This window comes from Brachypodium distachyon, chromosome 1 (assembly GCF_000005505.3).
Source record: "Brachypodium distachyon strain Bd21 chromosome 1, Brachypodium_distachyon_v3.0, whole genome shotgun sequence".
Lineage (NCBI taxonomy): Eukaryota > Viridiplantae > Streptophyta > Magnoliopsida > Poales > Poaceae > Brachypodium > Brachypodium distachyon.
This window is the reverse complement of record NC_016131.3, coordinates 57,614,083-57,631,925: the sequence shown is the minus strand read 5'-3', so window position 1 is coordinate 57,631,925 and position 17,843 is coordinate 57,614,083.

Below are 17,843 nucleotides of genomic sequence, written 5' to 3'. Positions count from 1 at the left end.
CTAGTGGTAATCTCGTGATCCATTATCTACAGCATTGATCCGGGCGGAAGCGGTAGAAATTTTATTTTGTGCTAGCGTAGCGTACCGCGTTCCCCAACAGTGTGTACTGTGGCTACTACTGTTGTCACATCCTTATGGAGAATGCCAGCATGTTCAAGCCTGAGTGGAAGAGGTCAATCGCGGCGACGGAAGAGTACTGGCGGCCTCGAATAACAATGGCACACGGACCTAAATGGGTCGTGTATAACATTCAAAGGGAGTTCGCCCATCTCATCAACAATGAGGTCATCAAGCCTAGTGGGAACTTCTACGAACGCGTGGAACAAGTGGTGAATAGGGTTCACCCACAACAATAGCTTCAAACTTGATTTTGCTATGAGATTTTGACACTTTGTAATCAATGTCGTGAAGTGAGATACATTTGTATTCTTTATATGCTTTAAATGATGCGGCTTTATATACATTTGTATGCTTTAAATGATGTGGCTGTGTATTTTTCTGTGTTGTGCTGTGTATTCAAATATATATTTTTCTGTGTATTTTCTGTGGTTTTAATTATTTTTTTAATTACTGAAAATGTATCAGTGTCGGTCGCTCGCCCGACACTGATGTGGCAAAGCGACCGTGACTGATATACCTATCATCAGTGACGGGCGCGGAAACGTGACCGTCACTGATGATGGTCTTCATCAGTACCGGTCGGGTCGGGCCGCCCGCCACTGATGATGGTACATCAGTAACGGTTGGAGCGACCGTTATTGATGATACCCATCATTACTGACAGGAAGTTAGTAACTGTGGCCCCGACCGTTACTGATGTTGTTTTTCGACCGTTACTGATAAGCCTTTCTATAGTAGTGTCTGTAAGCAGCAGCTGAAGTGAGCGGTGAACACGTACGAGCAGCATGTAGTCATTTCATTTTTGGCGGTGACAAGCTGAACTGACGTTAAGTCCTCACTCATGAACATGTACAGCTTGGTCAGGGCACACTTGATTAGCATTGATTTTCAAAAGGTTTGCAAATGTTTGAGAAAAGTAGGGAGTGTTCCAATGGGGAAATGGTGAAGATGGAGAATCTTTTGGTACGTAGTGCCCAGTCGGTTGGAGAAACTGGAGTACTAGTATTTTTAATCATGCATGTAGAGGTGTGGCACGCTATATTTGAATGCCTCATTATGGCATTTACATTAAAGCCGTTTTAAAACATGATGGTTTTAACCTCTTTGCAAATTACTTATCGTATTGTAAGTGAAACCCGTCTTTATGCCACAATCTAAAACTAGATATAACTACTGCATTGTACTAAGTGATGCATGTATATATCCCCCATGCATATATCATCCTTCTGTGGGTTGCTTGGGAGTAGATTCAATGAACAGGATGAACAGGATTTTGACAACAGCTACAATATATGGTACGTATGTGAAATAAGGTTCAACTCTAGACGGGTGCCTGTTGGATTTGACATATGTACTGTTGGGCTTAGAAGCTTTAGTTTGGTGTTTTAGCCCTGTCGGGCCCTATCTCCAAGAATGGTCATATGACAATATAAGTATAACATACATAGATGAGCTCCTGGCCACAGTAGGCTGGGGAACTACTAGTGTTCAAACAGTGAGTCGATCGGTGGCGGCCGGAAGTAAAAATATGTTAAAATATGCTAATGACGGGACAAAGGAACAATGAAGATTAAGTAAGGGCGCAATTTAGAAAAAAAAAATACACCTAGTTATCAGTCAGATTCTCGTATCTGCTTCTGCTCCAGAAAACGCCAGCGGAATTGATAATAATTAATTAAGCTAGCTAGCTTGACATTTCTTGAAGAAAAACTCCAGTGCAAGTGAAGCCCCACTGAATTTGCTGTTTTTGTCGCATCCGTTGTACGGACTGTCTAAGCATGTCCACCGCCAGGCCTGGACGCCTGAATTGACCGGTTCCGGTGCCGGGAATTGCACAAAAAGCCCGGCAACGGCTACTCCGCCAAGGGGCCGGCCAGCGCCATGGCCATGGCCGTTGTGAAAAATACTCACCATATGTTTTAGGCAACACAGAGAGGCTACGCTTTTGCTCTTTTTCAATTTTCCAAGCTGAAAGATAATACTACCTCCGTTCCTAAATAGTTGTCGTTGTTTTAGTGCAAATTTGTAATAAAACAACGACAAGTATTTAGAAACGGAGGGAGTAGTAACTAGCTAATAAAGGAGGTTTAATTTAAACTTGTGTCCTTGGCTTGGCGACACGTGCCCATACCTAACCATGCCCCAACCCATAATTGTGGGCCGGGACTGTGAAGGAGATACGGCATCCATCAACATGAAAGGGACCTGTATTTCTGATGAAGGAGATCCGGCCAGCAGCAGATCCATCGTAAGGTCCACGCGGATCTTTTCTTGTACCTGCATGTTCCTGCTGTGATTAATTGGGATTTTGATCATGGCCATTGTCGCGAGGTGGCCAAACAATCAGATCCACATGGCTCAACTCTCGCCCATTTAGTCCTTCTCCAGTGTGTAATTTCAAACCGGACCAAACTTTGCTTTTTGGGATGATGGATCGATTCATGCCATTGGAGAGGGCTGGTACATGTAGTAGAAAGTATGAACCCAAGCTTACATATGAACCGATCCAAACTGTCAATAAAATAATAGAAAATTAAATCTTGGCCCCACCTGACCAACTACACAGAGAGGGTGAATAGAGTTGTTTTCCCTTAGGTGGGTCCTGCTCTGGAACTTGGATCGGTCATGCACGCTGTGAAGAAATTAGTTTCACGGATCGATCTTTGGTGGCAGGAAAAAGTTTGAGTTTGGTCCGACCACACTGTGGAAGGCCTTATATGTTCCTAAATATAAGATGCTCTATAAACTTGGTCAAAATAATCTTATAATTAGTACTATTGCATAGCTAAGCATTAACACAAATCCTAAAAATCCAACAAATTAAATGGTGGTGCATGCTCAAGGGATGTCGAGGATGTTCTCTCTCTTTTGCAGCGGCCTGAGACTTGAGGAACGTCCTGTAATCGTGTTGCCACCTCTGTCGGCTGTTCCCCAGCCTGCCATCCCCTCCACCGACTCCAAGTTCAGCGACGAGTCACCACCGAAAAACCATGATCTGCCGAGCATGTTTTATAGGGCAAGTGCTACGCAAAAACACCCCGCAGAAAAAAAAAAGTGGCATATAGATGGTTTGTTGAGTGTTTTTTGTGGCACTTGCCATATAAATCATTTGGCTAGTGTTTTTTGTGGCACTCGAAAAAGCGACTGTCTTGGCGAACCATATATAGATGGTAATTGGGCAGTAATATTTATTTATTTTCACACGAAGTATATCATATTTAATGGCCACTGTCCAATCACTTTAACAACTTCGTTACTTTAATGGGCTACACTCCAATTTACAACCTTTTCCTATTTAAATGTGCATTTAAGCCGATTTCTCGAAACTAACTCAAATTTGAATTACAACTTTTATGGTACCCAAGTAAGAATTGGGGAAGAATTATGGAAGATCCACAAATCATACCGTTGAAAGATTCGACCCCTTGCTTTTGAAATATGTGAATAATTTTCACCCCACGCATCTTAAAAAAAGAATATTAGGAAATATGAAAAAAATAAATTAGTCGGTAGGGAATCCTTTGATGTTTAGTAGTTTCCATGAAAATGATAAGCCTGAATTTTGAATATTTTCACACAAAAAAACTTCACAAAATGGCCTAGCATGTATGAATATTATAATGGTTTTTAAGACAACTGACCAAGTTTATGCCCATTTCGATCCATGCCATAGTTCCTGATAATGTACCCTTTTTTTGTTGCATAGAGGTGCATATTGCCATGGCAAACAATATTGCTCAAGAGGTTCACAACTTTTTTGTTTTATTTTTTCCATTTTCTAAACACCAAGATAGTGTATTTTGTGAAGCAAGCACGATTAATATATGTGGTTCAAAATTGCACCTATACAATTTTGACATGAAGTATACCATATTTCGTGTATACTATCAAATTATTATTAATTTCCTAGCTTTCTAGCTACGTTTTCCCATTTAAGTGATGGCCGATTTGTCATAAGTAATTCAAATTTGAACTACAAGTGTGTGATAGTTTTTTCCTAAATAGTTACAAAAATCTTCGTAAGGTACACAATTATGAATTATGAAGATCCACATACCAAGGGTGACAGAAAGATTCAACCCCTTGCTACGGAATGATATGTCTGCAATTTACACACCCCATTTTGAAAAAAAGAATTCAAAAAGTAAATTCATTGGCACATAGTCTTTTATGTGTATATCATCTTGGCATGAATTGGACAAGTCAATAAAATAATTTGAAATGGTAAATGCTTCACAAATTAGACTATCTCAGAAGAAGGTTATTAATTCCAGGTTAAACCTCCTAATTTGAAGTATCAAACCAGGTTTTGTATTAATTTTGCCACTTTTAGTGTTAGTGTTTCTACTAGGACTATGGATTCATAAAAAAAAAACTATCTCTCTCACCTCTCACTCTACTTAATTGGAATAGTCGACCAAGTTTAGTCACTATATATTCTTATAAAAAACAATTAAGTAAGTCCTTCCACATAATATTGACTTGATGATGGCCCGAATATATCAACCGTGGAGGTAAGCTAGAAACAAAACAAGAAAATAAAGGCGTTCGAAAGAGATCTGACGCAAGCTAGATTTCGAAAGTATCCCACATGTTCATGCATGTCCAAGGACTAGTAACGCTGAAGGCACCAAGCTATTGCTACCGCCTACAAGTGAACTATAACCAATAGTAGGTATATACACATCAATCCAGTTCACTCAAAAGTAATACACTTGCACTCGGCGACATAGGTTACAGTGGCCTGGGGTCATTAATGGCTACGCTGTTGGCGCATGTCGACAATGTACATCAAATTGGCAAGGACAATGATGCCATGTCATTAGTTCTCCTTTCTGGCGAAAGTTTCTGCATATTTCTTTAGTCCGGATGTGCCGAAACTGCTTTAGGGTCTCATGTGTACTAGGTTTCTTATTTTTCAAATTCAGAGAAAAGTTTTTAGATTTCCAACAAATATATTCTGAAAAAAACTTTCACACATGCATACATAAATGCTCACTACACCCTTGTAAAATATCACATTTGTTATTTTCTGTGTAGCACAGAAATGCACATATTTATTAAGGAAACTTCACAGCTCTGCATGCAGCAGACATATGCTTACACATCTAGACTTTTTTTTTAATGAACTTATTGTTTTAAGAAAAATAGCACTCGACCATTTCTTTTCTTTTTTACAATATAGGGAGACAGACAATGCACCCGGATTTCTTTTCTTTTTTATGATATAGGGAGACAGACAATGCACCCGGAGCCAAACGTCGGAACTCTTTCCGTACCTTTGATTCTACAATTTCATGGCGGCACATGCATGTGATTACAGTACCTTTGATATCGTGTTGTGGGTTAATTAATTGGAATTAATTTTGGTGCCGGCGATCGACCCGTTTGCTCGTCCGGTAGTGTGCTTGTCGGTAGTACAATTTTTCGGGTAAAGGACTGCCAATAGAAAAGGTGGTACTATTTATTCAGACTAAGATTCCTGACGTTGTAAGCCGCGGGGGCCTACTTATATACCCATAGAAAGCTGTCCTGAAGACTTTTCGTTGAAGTAAGCAGTACTATCGTGCCCCGATCTGTTGCTATCAAATCAAAAAAGAGAAAAGAAGAATACAGTGCCTGGTTTATTCCCCTCCCCATAGTTGGAAAGAATTTATTTATAGAGTAGAGAGAGGTATCATAATTCTCATCAGCTCGGTCGATCAGAGTGTGCTCCCCTCGATCCCCTGTTTGCTTCCAGATAAAAAGAAGCGCCACAGCTACCATTCCCAGCCATCTATCTATCTATCTATACTAGGTTGGTGAAAATAAACTGAGCAACAAGGCCAAGTTCCAGCAGCAACTGCAAGCCGGAAGCTGGGCTCCTCCGGCGACGGCCCGCGTGGATGGCAAGGAGGTGAGACGACTCTTCCCGTGGCACTTCTGCAACAAGACGTTCGTCCAGTCGCAGGCGCTGGGCGGAGAGAGAGAGAAGATGGGGCAAATGGCGTTGGAGCATTTTGCAGCAAGGATAAACCTTGAAATGACGAAAAAATATTTAAAATGGCCAACAAAATCTGAATGATTTCGGACGGATCATATATGGTTGAACTTAATTACACGCAAACATGAACTAATAGTGGTGTGTTTGGCAAGCAAAGTGTTACTCCCTCTGATCCTAAATTCTTGACTCAAATTTGCCCAAATATGAATGTATCTATTCTTAAAACGCGTCTAGATACATGTAATATTTCAACAACAATTTAGGATGGAAGGGAGTATTTTTTTAATTTGCTCTCTAATTAGATTTATTAAAAAAAGATGCATGGTGTGCATAGTTGGCGTCAGATTTAACAAGATCCCAGACATTTGCAATCCTCCCCGGGCCCCCCTCTTCTGGTGCTGCCAAGTGATAGGGACAATGTTAGAGGCACCTTAATCAAGGACGGGGACCAATCAGGTAGCACTATCAGCAAGCAACAGCTGGAGCGATCGGTGAACAGCGAGCAGGGATGTAGTCGATCGTTTGATTTTTGGTGAGAAGTTGAACTGATGTTGCGTCCTCACTCATGAACACAACTTGTTCAGGCCACACTTGATTAGATTTGACTTCAAAAGGTTTCTAAATGTTTGAGAAAAGTAGTGGACCACTTGGGAGTGTTCCATTGGGGAATGGTGAAGATGTAGAATCTTTAGGTACGTAGTGTCCGGTCCCTTGGAGAAAGGAGTATTTGTCTAGACATTCAATATATACAGGCATGCATGGGAGCTGATGGGAAGGAGCTTGGCAAAAGATGTTGACTCTTGGCATAAGAGGATTGCACACTTTAAATAAAACGCCCACACAAGCTGGACGGAGGGAGTACATATCGATATTTTGGTGTTTTTACCCAACATACTCCCTCTGTTCCTTAAGTTAAGGCTCATATTGCTTTTTTGACCGAGCCTTTGACGAAGAATTAGTCTATTAATATATAGATTTTGTGAAATAAAATTTATATCATTGTATTTGTATTCAAAAGTACTTATTTATAGTTATGATTTGTATCACATAAGTCACACGACGATGGAGTTAATTCTTGGTCAAAGGCTCGGTAAAAAAAAACAATGTACGCTCTAATTTAAGAAACAGAGTGAGGGAGTATGTATATATAGATGTAGCTACTGGTCAGCATGCTGGGATCCCCACACAGAGTCAGTAAAAATATGTCACTGATGGGACCAAAAGAGTAATTAAGATTAAGAAGGGCGGAAAAGGTAATCAGTCCTATCAGGTGTATGTGAAGCCCCCACTGCATTCACTGCTTTTGTCGCATTCATTGTACGGACTGTACATCTACCACTCTACCCTCGTATGGAGACATTAGGGCATCTCCAACAAGGTGCCAGCTAGTAGCAGTGCTAAAAAAATTTCTTTCTCTTTTTCAATGTGTTTCATTTTTTCTTATTCATTTCTTTTTCTTAATGGACCCACACGTCATCTTTTTTGCTGTCTTGGTATCCGTGTAGTACCTATTACTTTTTCAAGTAACCATTACTTTGTTGTGACATTTCTCTCTCCTCCACATTGGCCACTAATTTCTTGGTGCCCGTGTAGCACCCCTTGTTGAGGATGTCCTTAAAGCAAGATTAATAAGGGAGCCTGCAACTGGCTATTAGGTTGGCTATTAGCTTTGCCATGCCACCTAAAGGCACCATAGATAAGTACTGATCATATAATAGGATGGCTATTAGGCTGGCTATTATATATTAGCTTTGTCTTATTGAATACTTAAGCATCTAATGCTTTGATGTGCTGGGATCTACAATACAATGCATCTTTGTGACCATTTCTGAGTGATGTATATGGCATGCATGGCATCAGGAAATAACGAGAGACACTAAATAATATTTAAGCAACTGATCATTAAGCAAAGACATGCCACATAGAACCATAACACCAACAGTTAAACATTACGTAAGTCTCTTCATGACTCCCATGCAGCAAACAAGTAATCGACGAAAACTGACATGTAGCACCATCAGCACCATGACAACGAGATTTTAAACATTACATGAGTCTTTAAAAGAAAGCGCTAGACAAACATAATACTAGCTAAGATCTCCGGCAAACAAGCCGTTAGTTTCGATCTAGACGATGCAAAAAATCACATTGCATAGTTGCCACTTGAGCAGAAAGGAGCAAGCACCCATTTGCATCAACAACCTTCAGTCACTGTATAGGAAAAAGAAATAAAGACAAAGGGTAAATATTTACACAAGAATTTGTGCAAATGCTAAAGGGTACAAATACACATTTTGGAGCACAAGAAAATATCTGAATTTAATTTCTGATGCAGCAGACATTAGACTAAATTAAGATCATTTTGGTTTAATTGGAGTGATGTATCAGGAATAGCCTGAATGTGAGCCATTTCCTTGGTTCTGAGTGATGTACCAGGATGGCAGAAACATGGTTGGCGTTGGCTTTCTTTTTGGACAATACAAATACTGGAAAATTTGTTTCTACATAAATTAACATGGGCAATTTATTAAACCATTCCATTCTTTGACCAGATTTGCGGGCAAGATTAGATACCTCATACCTATGAAGGAAACATAACAGAGGAATTTTTGAAGAAGACCTGAAATATGCCTGACACATTCAGCATTAACCGTCATCTAAATTCTATATTTGAACAAACCAACAAAGCTTACATAGAAATTATGACTAAGTTTGGTTGATATCTGCATTTTCAGAAGTTTACTCTGTAGTTAACAAACAGGAAAAAGATGAGAAACAAGCACTAACAGACCACATCCCCTATAAACAAGCATGTTGGCAGATCTGGTGTAATTTCTTAAGCTACTCCCATTGACTGAACAGTACAGTACAGTGATATGCAGTTAATAAACATGAAAAGAAACAAGATTAGAGAATGCATACCTATTAGTAGCACCTGTGGTATCACATGATGCATTGGTGATATGGTCTAGGCTAGCTTGTCATTCTGCACAACACACAGCTAGCAGCTTTACCAAATAAAGCAGCAGAAAGTGTACGATCGATCAAGATCAATAAGTATTGCACTTACAGTGCAACTCGAATGCAAAAACATATAGATTCCCTCTACCAAAGCAATGACCAGCAACGACCTATACATCGATTTTTAATTGCCAAGAATGTTACTCCCTCCGTTTCAAAAAATAGATGTATCTACATGTAAGATTTCGACAAGAATTATGGAACGGAGGGAGTAATTTGCTGCCGTACGTTCGAGGAAGATGTTATCTCCAAGAGTGGAGATGGAGACTAATTAACCTGTATCCGGAAGATTGATGGAAGGACATGCTTGAGCTGATCATATTAATTTAGTTAAGCAGTGTCATCGATCGATCGCATAACAAAAACTGGGGATGGGATGTATATATATTTGCTGCTAGTATAAATCACATCATGGCACAAAACTTTAAATCTAAAGAAGTATTCCAGCTAAGGAGGCCAAAGGCAGTTATTGCACTCCCCCCAGTTTGGCATTGGTTCGCTGCACTGTAGATCCCAGTCACCAATCACCCAGGAAATTAATGGCCAAGAGAGACATTCCATCTCTGGCATGTACCAAGTCAATAAACATAGAGATGTGCGTTTTTTTTAAAAAAAACTTTCGAAAAGACATTGAGATGTGCATTAGGACGCGGCTATAATTTTTGGTAGGGACATGGTGCTTGGGTTGTGTGTGTGCCTTGCCATCAATCTGTCAGCTACATTGGGTGACAGAACCCTGTGTCCCTGTCCTCGCACCTCATCTATATATTGACATAGCGTAGGACGATGCATCCCATTTTGGTCCAGCATGCATTACTTTTGCTTGTTGTACATATAAGCACTTATGTGTGCAATCCTCTATATATATACTGGCCCGCTAGATTTGGCGGCCACATCTTGTCATCATTGCGGTGATCCACGCACCACCTAGCTATGAGGGGAATACACCTCTCTGCCTACTCGCTCAGCTACATATATGCTCTCTGTACTCTACACACTTCACCTCCGGGCGCTGAAGTGTGTAGACAAGGTACGCGCCCAAGGAGTCGATCGGTGTGTACAGGTATATATAACTTGAAATGGGAAGAATATTTTTCTTATTGTTGAACACCATACCATTTCTACATTAATTGTCAGGGCGACCAACATATGGGGAGTTCTACGGTACTAGGGAGGTACCCCAAGGTACCGGTACCTCCGGTGCTTTCAACCGTTGATCTGAATTGGGGTAGGATGGGAGATTCAGTCTCACGAAATCACGAGTTCCGACCGATCTTCTTTCTCCGGTCAAAAACTATCTCAAACGTCTGCCCAGTCCCCTGTTCCCACCTGCGCCCTCGCCTATCTCGTTGAGCATGAGGATCCCGCGGCCAATCTAGCGATCATCGGCAGCGGCGCCACCATGCTGCAGAGGAGGTTCATGACAGAGACCATGGCGGCGGTTGCCGGGTGGAGGAGAGGGGAGAGGGAGAGAGAGAGAGGGGCCGCTGCTGTGCGATGGGATTTGAGGAGAGAAGATGAGCAGTTGAATCATGGGGAATTCATCTTTTTTTTCTTACTGGAAGAGTGAAATTACCTTTCTACCCTTACTGACCTGGTACCTCTGCTTGACCGAGCGCTATTCACCATTTCGAAGCACCGGAGAACTCCTCCCAACATATATATTGCTGTCGTCGCACACCAAAAATTTCTCCGTACATTTGGCAAAGATGTTGAGGCTAGAGTATGTAAGAACTTGCACGATTACGGGACACAAAAAGGCATGACAACTGCAAGCCTGCAACAGGACACAAAGAAACAAGCCATGACAATCGTGAGACATAAATAATTATAAAAAATGGTGTCGAAAAACCCACTGTAGCCCCAGAAAAACACCTCTCTTTCCCCCCAGAAAACCCATCTAGGGTTTCATTTATGCCGTCACCCTTCCTTTGCCGGCCTCCTCCTGGCCTCCTCCACCGGCTCCGCCAGTGGGAGTGTGTAAAAAAAAGACTCCGATCTACCGGTGAGAGTTGTAGTTTTCCTCATCTCGAAGAAATTATAGGTGTCTCCGTCAAGGATCGGCGGGATGAGATGATGGCATTGTTGGTGGCATGGATAAGGTCTCCCTGCCTCGGCCTCGTTTCGATTGTACCTCATACCGTCGGGAGGCATGTGGAAGATGGTGTTGGCGGATGGTGACGCTTCGTTGATGTCAAGATGGTCTTCTGAGCTCCGTTTGCCCTGCCCTTGAGTCTGTTCATCAAGGCAGAATCGGCGGAACGCTTGCGTAGGTTCTTTGTATTATCTTTGAGGTGCTTTGTATTTTTCGTGAACCTTGATAATCGATCTGTGTCCTTTTGTGTCAAAAGAAAGACATGAGTCACATGACAAACAGTCAAACACCCTCTAATATTTTCTAGCATGTCGTATGGTGTGACTGCCATGTGAGTTGGGGGCGGGGATGGACACATGATAATCATGAGGAATTCTGTCTTTCAACACGCTCTACCTTCCTTTTGCACACATATGTTTCAGAAGAAGAATAAAATTAATATACCTCCATTTTTTTATATGCCCCAAGACGATCCATGGACTACTTGGAACGGACATCGACATTAATTTGTTCAACGACCATCTACATATAATTTGTGTAGATCTAGTTGACAGTCAAAAAATAGTTTTTAGCTGTTGCTGCTGCGCAAAAGACTATGGACAGCTAACAGGCTGCAAGCTCGCCAATGGGATCATCATGAGAAGTGCCTGATGTGCGATCAGGTCTTAGAAACTGCTAGTCACCTCCTGCTCCACCGCCCTTATGCGAAAGAAATCTGGCACTTGGGGATTTTCGGCGCCAATTTTGCTCTGCAGGCTGCGAGTAGAACTTCCATCAAAGCTTGGTGGAATAAACTGTCTGGGGTGCCGAAGAAGAACACGGCGGCGCAAAAAGATATCACTGTGGCTGCATATGTGGCTTGGAATATATGGAAGGAGAGGAAACGGAATTTTTTTGAAAACAAGAGCCTGCCTCCTCTCAGTCTTTGGTACGTGTCGGATTACTGAAGAGATCGACGAGTACAGCAGGGAGTTTGGATTGTACAGCCGAGCCAATGAGCTTTGTGGTATCAGATCTTTTTCTGTTTTGTTTGTGGCTTCGGCCATTGAATTTGCAACTTTGTTGTCCCTCTTCTTAACTCCTGTCTTCCCCGTAAAAAAGAAAGGTAGTTTTTATAGCTTTTGAGTTCAGCCAAGGGGCACAACATACAGGCCCCTGTGCGTTTCCTTATTGGAATTTAGTGGTGGCGCGATGACAGGTGTTAGGCAGGGGTTGTCGATTATTGGCTGTTCGTTCGAGTATCTATCGACGACAGTTTAATTAGTACTAGCTGATCCGATGCGTATAGCCACACAGCGAGCACCGGTATTGCTTTTGGGTACGTGTTGCCTCCACAGCAATCAGACCCTCCAGCAGCTGGTAGCACACCCATGCCAGGCACTGCTGCTGCATCGATGTACCAGCGCTACGACGCTGCACCTCATTTTGGTGATATGTATATTTATATTTCAAAATTTTCATGTTTCTTGTCGTCCCTTGAACTGTGCATATGCTAGATTGTTGTCCTATTGCACTCAATCACTATACGGCGGCAGAGCAACATGACAAGCATGCAACAACTCGATCGCTCTTGCACTCCACACATATCCGGTGAAAACAAACAGTGAAAACTCCGCGAAAACCATCGTACAAATTTCAAACATTATTGAAAATTGCATATGTTAAAATCTGATGTTTTATATGTGTACAAAATCTCAATTTCAAACTCAATTGCGTTTGGCGCAGCGAAAAAAAAATTCAGCTAATACGTTCGATACGTCGACACATGGTTCAACTCTAATCCACATATATCTTTTTTGAGAGGAAATCCACATATATCATATATGCTGAAGTCGAAACTCCAAGCTCGAGCAATACAATGGTCAAACAAGTGTGGGTTCAAGTTTACTGTTAAGGGTCTAATCTTTCCTTTCCGCAAAAAAAAGGGGTCTAGTTCCACTAATAAGCCATGGCTAATTAAGCTATACTATATTTTATTCAAAAAATGTTTAAGCTAATTTTATGAAGCATTTGATAGTTTGTATTGTTCCAAGACCCTATTATTGTGATTTTCTATAAAATGCGCCCGAAAGAATAAATAAATCCCCGGTCCAAGTACGTTCAATGCTCATGGGCACCCTGCACGTTTAGGAGATCATTCCCGGTCCAAGTACGTTCAATGCTCATGGCTTACCATCTTTTTGGATGAGCGACTCAAGGGGCTTTTCGAAACCTTTGAAAGTAGTCAAGTTCGTGCAGGAATACCAGTAACGATGTTGCTGCTACAGTCTGATTGCAGTCTCTACGCTGAAGTCTCAGCAGAATTTCATGTTGCAAAGTATGAAATCACGGAGAAGATTGCTTTAAAAAATTTCATTGTAATTTTTAATTATAGGAGTTACCTCGTAGTTTTTAGAGTTTATAATCCAAAGTATTATACGGTAACGGTTCTGGTGTTTGAATAAAGTTCCAGATTTTTCTTTTTAAAAACCAGGCCGGCATGCATAGTCCAAACCCTAGTCCAAGAAGAAAGCCTGTTAATCTCAGATGGAACAATTAATCTGCCCTGGAAACTACAAAAAATGCAGATCACTGACACTGGCGATGGCTCGCCACTCGAGCGCTTTCGCCGATCCTTTTCGCAAGCATGTGTTCGTGCAGCTTTCGGCTAGATTGTATATGAATTTTACCAGGTTAATTGGTACCAGAGCCAAGCTTTGTTGCCGCCTTGGGAACGGGGAATCATGTCAGAATGAGCTAGTGGCAATATCGAACACTACGGAAACCCACTTAAAATAAAATTAGGATTAAAATGACCCCAACTTAATAAAAGTAAGACCGTGGTGCACTTATCTCCAAGGAAAAATAATATAAGAAGTACAGTTTTTTCAACGGCATAATATGCCTTCCAGTTTTTTTTTATTCCCTCATCGGAATAAGTGACGTGAATTTGTATAACAATTTATACAAATTCAAGTCACTTTTTTCTGGACGGAGAAAGTACATTACCACGTGCATATTTTGCATGTAATCTTTTATCTCTCTCTGTTCGCACACATTGCTTTTTTGAGATTTTCTTTTATTTTACAAATACATTGCTGCATTGCTGCATGCTTGTCACGTAGCTCTGGTGGTAAACACCAAGTATATAGTGGTTGAGTACTACAAGACAGCAGACATGCAACAGAGCACGGTTCACAGAAGGACAAGGAAACATGAAGTGGACCTATCACTCTCTCTCTCACACACAGAGCAAGCAAAAATAATGCATCAATGATGCGGTGCTAGGACAGGATTCTGTCGCCCAATGTAGCTGACAGATGCGCTGCTTGAATTGCAGGACACACCCAATAACCCAAGCACCATATATCCATCCATGTCCCTACCATGCAATTATAGCCGGTCCTAATACGTTCATGGCTCTGTTGACTTGGTAAGCACCTTCCAGAAAAGGAATATCTCCTGGCCTTTTCCAGGGTGTGCTACCGGCTAATGGAGGTTGACAGCTTGTGGAGGCAACACGTACCCAAAACCCCAATGCATTGCTGCTTGCTGTGTGGCCTTGACGCATCGGATCAGCTGCGGCCAATTAGCTTGTGACTGGTGACCTGTGACTGGGCCTATGCATAGGGACCTACTAAAGCAATGGCAATATGGGTGGTGTGGGCTCCGGGTCCGGGGTCTGCAACGGAGGAATATTAATTTTCTTCTTCTTATCTGATGCGGTGAAGTATTTGGTGAAAATCATCTCTACGGTACAAACTATGAAAACTTCATCGGAAAAAAGTTTAAATTTTTTTAAAAAATCACATATGTTAGAAAAGTGATTTTTATATATGTGTAAAATTTTAAGTCCAAACTCAATTTCGTTTGGTAATAGCGAAAAAGACAAATTCTGCATGAACAGTGGTTGTTCTGTGTTTGACACTATTCATTGTAATTTCTCTTTTTAATTTTCCCCAAATGCTTTTGATTTTGAACTTGAAATTTTGCAGGTTTGTAGAACATCACAGTCCCAACATATGGTATTTTTTTTTAAAAAAATTAAAATTTCTAAACGTGGTTTTATGAAGTTTGCACCGAATGGGGGTTTTCATTGCATACTTCGCCATCTAATGCACCTATATATATAAGTTAAGGAACTAAAACGAAAAATATTGATATCACAATTTGAACAATATCAAAACTGTTAAGTATCAAGATTTATCTGTATACTAAGACAACCTAGTGACCCATAAGTGATTTTATTTATAGCACATCTCTAATTAATTAGCAAATTAACCCCAACGAGCAGCCACTACGGACCCCCCGGCAAAGCCCATCGGCACGGAGGACCACCGGCAAAGAACTCTTTGCCGGCGGCTTTCTCATGGGACCGTCGGCAAAGCCTTTTTGGCGATCGACCTCGTATGCTGCAAATTACTCCTACCGGTTACGGTTTTTCCAGTTTTTGGCTTTTGCACGCAGATCTACATATCATGCATGCAGGGCCATACAATGATTAAAATATTGACAGGGAAGTTAATCTCAAGGCCTAAGAATTAACTTAATGTTAGCCTGTGATAGAGGAGAGTGCATTCTCAATTGCTTTGTCGTTTTGGTTGCCGCGGGGAAAGTACCACAGGCTGATATATACTTGTCGATGGATGGCTGCAGGGTCGACCATTTGTCCTCTACTTAATGTCCACATTGAAACAACAACGTAGCAGAGGACCCATCAACAGGACAACAACCAATAATCGACACCACTCTGTATTCATGGCCACAGGGTAGTCTTTACATATTATTATCATCAGATCTTTCCAAAGGGGGAGCGCACACGTGGTGCCTGTCCCCTGTCGTACCTACCACTTGGCTGAGCTTAAAGACCAACAAATCTATATTGCAGTTGGTGCTAGTAGTTTGTTCACCCACACCTAAGCTCCGCATGCGCACCGACCGAACTCAACCTCCGCCGTTAGATTTTAGTTTCCTCCAATCAGCGGGCCTCAGTGCACGTCCCACCAGTCATATATATGTGGCTAATTCTTTCGGCTACCGGGTTCTGTTTCTTCCTGCAGGTGTGGTATGTCTATGAAAACAGCAGCAGATGAAATGGCTGAAAAGCCGAGGTTTAGATAAAAGTAGAGGAATGCAGAAGATTTTAAATTTGCACCACTGCACGGGTTTCTAGTCTACTTAATCGTCAAGTCGATGGATTAAGATTAATATATAAAGTCGCTCAACTAATTGTTAAAATAGAACTAACAAGCTTCTCATTTGGTCAAGTAGAGAGTAGTGCTGCAGATATAAATCCAAAACTTAGGTAGATTAATCATCTTTGAAAACAAGCGCATATAGCTCCTTAGTTTATGCAAAAGACAATGGTAGAGATCTAGGTATATTAACTATACAACTACTTGTCCCCATATGATATATCTATGATGAAGTACGGCCGTGAGACCATTACGTACCATTCTTGTTTCGTCCTCTTGATCTTCTTAAGCGGTGATTTGGCAACGAAACGAAGGTTCGACATCCTACCTTGCAAGGTGGTCCGAAGTTACCACACACCGTGTCGGTTTACAGTTTCACCTGTTGAGGCGGGTGCCTCGTACAAATCTTTCTCTGGTTCATCCCCTATATAAGGAGGAAAGGGGCAGCACCTAGCCGCCATCTGCTACTCTCCTGAAACCCTAGCCGCCAGCCCTGCTCCCTTGTAGCCGTCGGCCTGGCTAGCTTACCTATGCAGCGAAGCCCTGCCTTTTCTCTCTAGCTATTGTAGATCGATTGGATTTGGAATTTGCTAGTTAGTACAAGTTTGTACTAAATCCCATGACACTTAGTATTATGTATCGAAGGGAATATAAAATGTGGAATTAATAAACAACATTTTTCTATTGGAATGTGTGCATCAGGTATAAACAAGTTGAGTTTATGACCATGTATATTTTTTTTTCATAACAATGACCTTTAAAGAAAAAAGCATACTTGAAAGTAAAACTGGAAGCAGAAATGCTAGACGTATACACACCTGTGTGAGAGAAGAAAGTTGAAGCGACCGCCCCCGTACACGGGTTCGATCTCTGTGCTTTTAGTGCTAGTCCGTGGATCAACTCACTAGCACACGCAGTTTCAAGATGTAATATCATAGAACAAAGGTCTCAATATTACAACGCATCATCCGGAATTTAAAAGTACTTACAAACTCGCATAACCCCATGGGTTAGCTGGAAATAAAACAATTGTTCAACAGCGGAAAAGGGAAGATACAAGGGCTACATCAGCACCACGGTGAGAGCGTGTTGGAATATAGGCCCGTAACCCAAAGACCAGAGCGTAACCTTACTCTTCGTCGGAGCTTCCTGCATCATTAAACGATGCAGCCACTAGGGGCAATACATTGAATGTATTGGCAAGATCACTACGAGTTATATCAGAACCTACCAAGTATATGCATAATCTGGCAAAGTGAGGTTCAGGCTATTTGCATAAAAGCTTAATTGTTTAATCCTATCATTTTAGTCAAATAATTTTATCACTATTGGACATGGGTAGACACACCCATGCTCCTATTAAACTAAGGACATTGAGTAGACACATCAATGCTCCTAAACTCAAATTCAAACCATTCATTTTATTAAGAAATTAGAATGAGTGAGACTT